This window comes from Hypanus sabinus, chromosome 7 (genome assembly GCF_030144855.1).
Source record: "Hypanus sabinus isolate sHypSab1 chromosome 7, sHypSab1.hap1, whole genome shotgun sequence".
Classification (NCBI taxonomy): domain Eukaryota; kingdom Metazoa; phylum Chordata; class Chondrichthyes; order Myliobatiformes; family Dasyatidae; genus Hypanus; species Hypanus sabinus.
Window position 1 is genome coordinate 154,200,694 of NC_082712.1, and position 7,955 is coordinate 154,208,648.

A 7,955-nucleotide genomic window follows, 5' to 3' on the forward strand; every position below is an offset into this window, starting at 1 on the left:
TTTGGAGAAAAGCCTTTTATTTAGTGTAGCAACAAACTAATTGTTCTGGTTTGCCCAGTGCCTGCCGCGTTTTTGGATTATTGCAATAAATTATTTTTATTAAAATGCATTGATAACACATAGTCTAGCTTTGCCCTCGCGTCATGGAGCAGTTATTTCACGATAAGCTTTCTTTATTTCTTCACAAGAAACCGCGGGGTGACTACAGTTCAGCGGCTCCTGCTACAGTGTAGGCTATTCCATTCACGCCGCTAAAGTCATTGTGGTTTATTCTTAGACTAGGGCTATTGATAAAATTCTAGCGCGCGGGATATATGGAACTCCATTTCTCCAATGTATGTATGCGCAAATCATTAATGGACCGCTGCACGGGGTTTCTGTGAATGAGTCGGATCTGCTGCCAGATAAACACGTGAGGCACGTGTTCTTCATGTTTTTTTCCAATCCTTGTAATTATCCTTTATATTTTATATTATAGGTTGTTATGTTCCCTTAAAAAATACCTCGCCCCAATATAACCCCTAATTGTTGACCCCCCACCTCATTCATGTTTTTTTTGTCCTTTTTCGACTATTCATTCATATTCTTCGTGCACTGGTATATCCTAAAGAGTGAGAGAAGCCAGTGATGTATAATACTGCTGCTTGCAATCACAGTGTACAGGCACTATTTTTAGACAAGGAGTGAAAACATGTTTTTTTTCGGATGAAAATAAATCAATGTATCTGTTCCTGGCAGGTTGCTTGGACACTGGATAGGGCGAGAGATTCCAGTGCTTTATGGCCGATGCCAGTTGAAGGTCCGTGCAGTCTTTCTTTTCAGCTGAATTAATTTGATTCTATTTTTGAAACTCACAGTGTTTCTAAGGGAGACCTAATGACGCAATGACGTCAATGCAGGTCAATAACACACTGGAGGAACTGAGCTCGCCCGTCAGGGCAGGGCCATTTTCAAATACCAAACTCCCGACAAATCTGAAGCATCAGCCTCGGTATAACTGGGTATCGAATGTGTTTGTGACCCACAAAATAGAAAGTATAGTTAGCCGAGGATAGAAAAGAAATGCATGAGAACAGATAGACGGGGGAACTGAAATGCCGCTTTGCAGTTGCGCGAATTTTTGAACAGTGCGTACGAGATAGCAATATCTTCATTATTTGCTGGGTGCTTGCTATTCTGCCATCCTCGAATCTGGCAGCGGGCACCGACTGGTTTTCCACTTTTAACTAAAAAATGCAGTCTTTTTTTTTGCTGTACGTTTAAACAATTTCATTGTGTGCATTTCAAAGGTTGCAGAGAACTCGCATCGTCTGGACGGGATGCGTTTGCAGAAATCCTGTGAAAGGTAGGCGTCCAAAACATCGTGTATGAGTGCATAGGTTTTCTATTTTCAAAAAGCATGCACCGAAGGGCGACGTTTAATGATAATATGCTTCGTGCGTGCATTTCATTGTTTTGGTATTTACAAAACAGGGTAATTTGGTATGAAGCGACACTTAATCTCATTCACAGATACATGGTGTACTCTGTCATTATGGTATAGCTGCGTCGTGTACTTATTAAAAATTTGCAGGTATGTATTAGTTCACGATGCTCTTTGCAAAATATTCATTTGATAACAGGACGAGACGTGACCCGACCCAGGGAACTGAGAGGGCTTGAAACAACAACCGGATTATGATCCTCCAATCGGTCTACTGTTGGAGTCTATTGTTACTCTGCAGCCACAGGTACTATTTGACTCAGTATTTTGTTTTTCTGGTCCTTTGCAGCTTAAATGAAAAGTGTGCTGACTGATCTCAACATAAGCAGCGAAGCCCACACTGCTAGGAACTCACTGAAGGGTGTGATTTCTTGACACCTTCCTGGTGTGTTTAGAAGATGCCACACAGAGTGGAGACGCCACTTTTCGAAATAGAGTTCGAATGTTTCAGGATATTTACATGCTGATAATTCTTGCAAAGCACGTACATAAGTTACGATCCAAACATTTATTCAAATATCGCAGTAACTATCAGGTATTAAGATGATCAGAAGTAAGAACTATGAACTTTTTCATTACAGCTAGAATTAGAATGGTTACAGCACAATAGTAGGTCATTCAGCTTTTCAAATACATACAAATGCATTGAGAAACCAGCCCAGCCGATGGAACTTCATTCACTCCCCCTACCACCACATCACTGGAGATTCTCTCCTTTCAGATACTTATCCAGGTCTTTTTTGGACACTACAATTGAATTCCTCCATAACTGCCCTTGGAAGTGCCTTCTCTATCCAAATAATACTGTGTATCAAAAGAATTCTCCTCCTGTCACTTCTATTTCTTTGCCCATCATCTTCACTATTTACCCACTATTCTTTATTATTCTGCCTTTGAAAATGGCTTCCCCCTGTCCACACTATCTATATCCCTGAAATATTTCTGACCACATCTGTTCCAATTAGAACATCTTTGCCTTTTTTTAGCACACATATTTAATGTGAACTCTAGCTTAACTGTGATTGTGCAATGGGTCCTTTTTATAAAAGGTAACTATAATATAGAACATTTTGTTCTACCAATTAATATGCATCCAATCAAGCTTATTGTGTTGTACTCCAACGTTGGAATCAATGTGGCTTTCAATCTCTTGCACCATCTCTCAGTTCCATTTTTATGGGTTTGATTGACTCCCTTCTATTGTTTCCTGTTAAGCCAACTTAAGATGACATAATTGCCCATGGGTCCTTGTGTCACCATTGAAGTTTAATTTGAATGAGAAGCATTGACACAGAACATAAGAAATCAAGAACACTTGAAAGTATGAGCAGACGTAGGCTCAAGCCTGTTGTGCACTTCAGTATGATCCTGGCTGTTGTATGCTGGCCTCAACTTCTTTTCTATGCCAGTTCCTTATGCCCCTTAACTCTCAAAATGCTTGTAAGTCATAAGGAAATATTAGATCTGTAAATGATGCTTCATGCTGAATAGCACTTAGAGTGTGTTATAGGTAGTCTACACTCTCCCCAACAATTTCTCTATAATGTTTGAAATCATGCTCTATGTTTATAATATGTGTCTGTTCTTTTTTCAGTCTAGAGATAGATCTACACAAGAAGACCTGGACAGAGTTGCTTTACAATGTAAGGATGCCTATGACTTACGGATTTAGGAAATCGATATTAACTAAAGAGAAATAGCCATGATATTATTTAGATTTTAAAAGGATGTTGCTTTCATCAAAAGAGCAATTAAACTTACTGGAGATAGTAAGGTAAACTAACAGCCACATTGCCGTCTTCTAGCAGACTATGACCATTGTTTACTCCACTGTGCACTGAAACAAAAAAAAATCAGATACCATGCAAATAATAATAAGGTGCATTTATATTGCACCTTTAATATTGTCAACATTTCTAAATCTTTCAATAAGAGTAATATCAACAAGTTGGAAGAGGAGTTATCAAAACAGATGACCAAAAGTTTTGTCAGAGAAACAGGTTTTAAAAAGCTCATTAAAAGAGTTAAATGATGGGATATATTAGGGAAAAAATTCCAAGCACAGTGCATTAACAGTGAAGTACACCACTAAAAATGTACTTTAAAAAGACATAGATAAGATGTCAGAATTGCTAGAGCAGAATGATCTTGTTTCTTAAAGATGGATATTACTGTGACGTAAATTTAGTTATGGAGGGATTTAAATACAAAGATGAGGATTGTACAACAAATGCATTATTGGGCTGGGAACCTGCGTAGGACAGCAAACAGAGTGGTGATAGGCGAAGCCATGACTTTTAAGATGAACTAAAGCTTAAGAAGGGTTGGAAGAAGGCCACCCAGAAGATGTTTAGGATTATTAGTTCAAGGCCTAACAAAAGCATTGATGCACATCTTATTTGAGTAAAAGCTGAAGCAAGATGGACATTAAATAAGAAATGGTGGAAATCTACAGTAATGCATGCAAGAATGCTGGAAGAACTCCGCTGGTCAGGTCTCAGCCTGAAGCGTTGATTTATTCCTTTCCATACATGCTGCCTGACCTGTTGAGTCCTCTGGCATTTTATATGCATACCGTAAGATGGACAGTGTTACCCAGTGGAAGTTGGACTTAGTGAGTGCGGAAGCTCATCTCAGAATCAAAAGAAGAATTAATACTGAGACAGGTCTTGCATTGTACACAAATCTCTTGTAATAATCTGATTTTAATAACATTATGAAGAATCTGTTTTTTAAATACCAATATGAATTTCACAGGAGAAAAAACAATGAAAAGTAATACAAGATGAATAGTACTTTTACGAAGTACAGGAGGGTAGACACTTGAGCAACATTACCAGTGGAGGTGAAGTTGCTATGACTGAATCATAGAATTAAAATTAGGGTTATTATCACTGATGTATGTCATGAAATTTGTTCTTTTGTGGCAGCAGTAGAATGCAATTCATAATATATACTATAAATTACCATAATGTAGAAACAGAAGTTGTGCAAAACGAGAGCAAAAAAGGTGAGGTGAGGTAATGTTCATGGGTTCATTGTCCATTCAGAAATCTGAAGGCATAAGGGAAGAAGCTGGTTGTAAAATATTGAGTGTATGATTTCAGGCTCCTGTACCTCCTCTCTGATGGTGGTAATGAGACTTTGGCATGTCCTAGGATCTTTAATGATGAATGACACTTTTTTGAGGCATCGCCTTTTGAAGATGCCCTCAATGGTGGGAAAGAGTTGAAGAAATTTTTCAATATAGACAGTTGCCAATATGTTTTTGTCCCTTGAAAAAAATACTCCTCATCCTAACCACAACTCTTAGCACTATTTTCATAGTCTTGCAGATCTTAATTCTTAAAGTACATGTCTAAATGTTGTTTAAATGAGAGCCACATCCTCTGCATCTACTACACTTTCAGGAAGTTGCTTTCAAACACTTAGTGTCTTCTTGGTGCAAAAACATCTCTCATTTATTCCTTGATTCTTCGGCCAGTTATCTATCTTGTTAAGAAATTACATGTAAATAGAAGCATGTAGTTAAAAAAAGGAAATCAGAATAATATTGTAAAAATCAAGAGTTAGGCCTCACATTGTGTGAGGATATATTCTAAGAAAAGTCAAATACTTCAGAAGAGATTAACTGTAAATTTGCCAAAAATGAGAAACTGTTTATTTGGAGAGAGAGGGGTGAAGGGATTGATTTCATTTGAAAACAAGCCCACCTTCCTTTGAGAGAAAGCTGGCGAGATATTTTATAAACAAGAGAAAATCAGCAGATGTTAGAAATCCAAGCAACGCACACAAAATGCTGGAGGAACTCAGCAGGCCAGGTTGCATCTATGGAAAAGAGTAACCTGGAATTTTCATCCGGAGACGTCAACTGTACTCTTCCTTAGAAGCTGCCTGGCCTGCTGAGTTCTTACAGCATTTTGTGAGATATTTTATAATTGTGCTCCATATGACATGGAGTCTTGATAGAATAAACGAGAAGGACTTGGCTTCAGTGTTAAGGGTGGGGAGTGCAGTACAAGAGGTTTTAGATCATTGGCAAATGTGGCAGAAGGGAGATGAGAGATCTGAATCCTTATTAATGTTCTGAAATACAGTATATGGAAGGGTTAAGACAAAGGTTCAGTTGTAATGTTCAAAGGAGGACTGGATACATGGAGGGGAGGAAATGGCTGGGTAAGGGGAAAGAGTAAAGATGGAAATATTTGGTTTATTACATTTAGCACATCTTGCCAGTACCATATGGCACAAGCAAGATGTACTAAATATCATCGATGCTTCTTGATATGATGGTCAGACTCATTTCTATCCTGTGTTGCTTGCAAAAGGCTCTTCAGAACTATATGTATGATGATCCTTAATAGCTTGACAATTTGAGACCTGTGCTGTTCTTGTGTCCTGGCGAATTTCCTACAGAAGTTCATAACTTCAGCACCACGATCAGCTACCAGGGTTGTATGAAGCATTTTCGGAGTACCATGCATCGTCGACCTACCAAATTTTACTTTTAGCATTTTCAACATGTCCGTAAATGGCCTAAAATAGTTAACCTACGATATTTGGAAATTTGCAAAGATCTAATATTTCGTAGTGGATCACGTTGTCATGTCACTCGCAATAAAATAACATTGGTGAGTACTCATAACTATTTCTGAGTTTGCAGCCCTTTATTGGTGTCAGGATTTTAATAAGTGCATCATAATAGTTAAGATGGCCATCATATAATAGGCAAAAATATTCCAGAAGACATTAGAGACTTTTATCCTAAAATAAAATTCTGTGAGTGTGGTGGGCTTCTGACTTCCTGTGCCGCAATGTGCAGTAATCTATTCTTTACATAAGTATTAAGTCACCTCCACTCGTGCCTATACTGTGTTCTGTGCACTGCAATGATAGAAATTGTAATGCAGAATCGAAGAGGAAAATACACATTCCGGGAAACTGAAATGTTTATAGGTGAATATCAGTAAAGTAGCGACTGTCAGTCTAAACAGGGAAAGCACATTGGATTTGCCACACATTATAAAAGGAAGCCTGCTGTACATGTTTTCTGCACCTGTGTTCTGAAGGCTTTCTGAAGTATGCACACTCGCAACATAATAAATCTTAATACACACGCTTCTGGTTATTATTGCTTTTGTTTTCCAAGGACAATTTAACTGCCTTTATTATTCACACAGCATTGTCTGAATGGTTGCCTTTGCGAGGAACTTTATTTAGTGTTTCTAAATATGATTTTGCAGTTTCTTCGGCACTAATATGAATGTAGGTGATCATTTACTCATTAAAGGTATTTTGTGTTCTTGCCATTTTCCTTTAGTGTGCATCTGAAATATTTGGGGGGGGGGGAATGAAACATCAGAAATACATTACCTGGGTTTTTTCTAAATTCACACGTCGGGGCCATGTAGTATATGTCTGTTCTGTACAGCGTGTCGTGTTTAGAACAAGGACTGAACGTTAGTCTTAGCATTTGATCAAGTTCATCTGGACCGTTTGACGTCTATATATCATTCAAGTACACTGAAGGCGGACTTAATAATGTGCTTATTATCATTATTATAGAGATGGTAAATATATTTGTTGGCCTGCCTATTATCATATTGAAGGGAATGTGTTCAATTTTAGAAAACAATTATGTTTTATATCCATGGCTTGCAATTGCTTCTTCGGTTACGATAGAGGAAGGGGCTTGAAGATAACATTACGCGATAAAGCTTTTCTTTCTTTCCTTTAAAAAACATACCAGAATGAATCTGAACCTATAAACTCCCCATTACAGAATGTGGCTGCCGTGAATAAGAACACTAGTTTGTCAGATTTATGTCGCCTTTCTCATAGTGAGGACTAGTGCACTGCTCTGTTTATTTCACTAGCTACGTCGAGTGGACATTCTAGAAGGGTTATTTTAATTACAATGCAATTTTAATTCAGGGTCTTCTCCATGGAAAGCTCTGTAAGCTGATTCCGTGGGAGACCAAGCGGAGTGCGTGGGCACAGAAAATAGGAAGACAGCACCAGAGCTTCTGTTATTTGCGTCACTGCAGGAGACAGGGCTGTTTGCCTGACAAATAGAGAGAATTAATCCTCACTTTATCAATCTCTATCTCCAATTCGATAGCCAAATACAGGAAGAAAGGTGCTACTGCTAGTATGTTTCAGGGACAGGTGGCCCTTTCCGAGAAAAGATTGGCAAGTTAAGCCATTCCCTCTGGTGACACAAATCAAAGCGCACCCATGTTTACATCCATGCGAAGCAGCTGTGACCATTTTGTCTTGCTGAGCCTAACGCAAATGCTTCAACACTGGGAATCTATATTCTCCAAAAGAACCGTCTTTTCTGATCATCTCGACCCTCTGAAGAGACTATGAATGTGACGTCAATGGAAGAAGACTGACGCGGCCAAAAGAGGGGAAAAACTCCGTTTCCACACAAGCTGCAGACAGCAGCTTTAATTACTACCTATTTCTT

The 7,955-nt window shown here is 38.5% G+C and overlaps 1 long non-coding RNA gene across 1 annotated transcript; it reads left to right on the forward strand.

The window, feature by feature from the left end:
* Positions 1-920: 920 nt before the first annotated feature.
* On the forward strand, positions 921-3,280 carry LOC132396428 (uncharacterized). Its single transcript, XR_009512981.1, has 4 exons — positions 921-991; positions 1,290-1,345; positions 1,623-1,730; positions 3,078-3,280. It is a non-coding gene; the product is annotated as an uncharacterized LOC132396428 (long non-coding RNA).
* Positions 3,281-7,955: the final 4,675 nt, after the last annotated feature.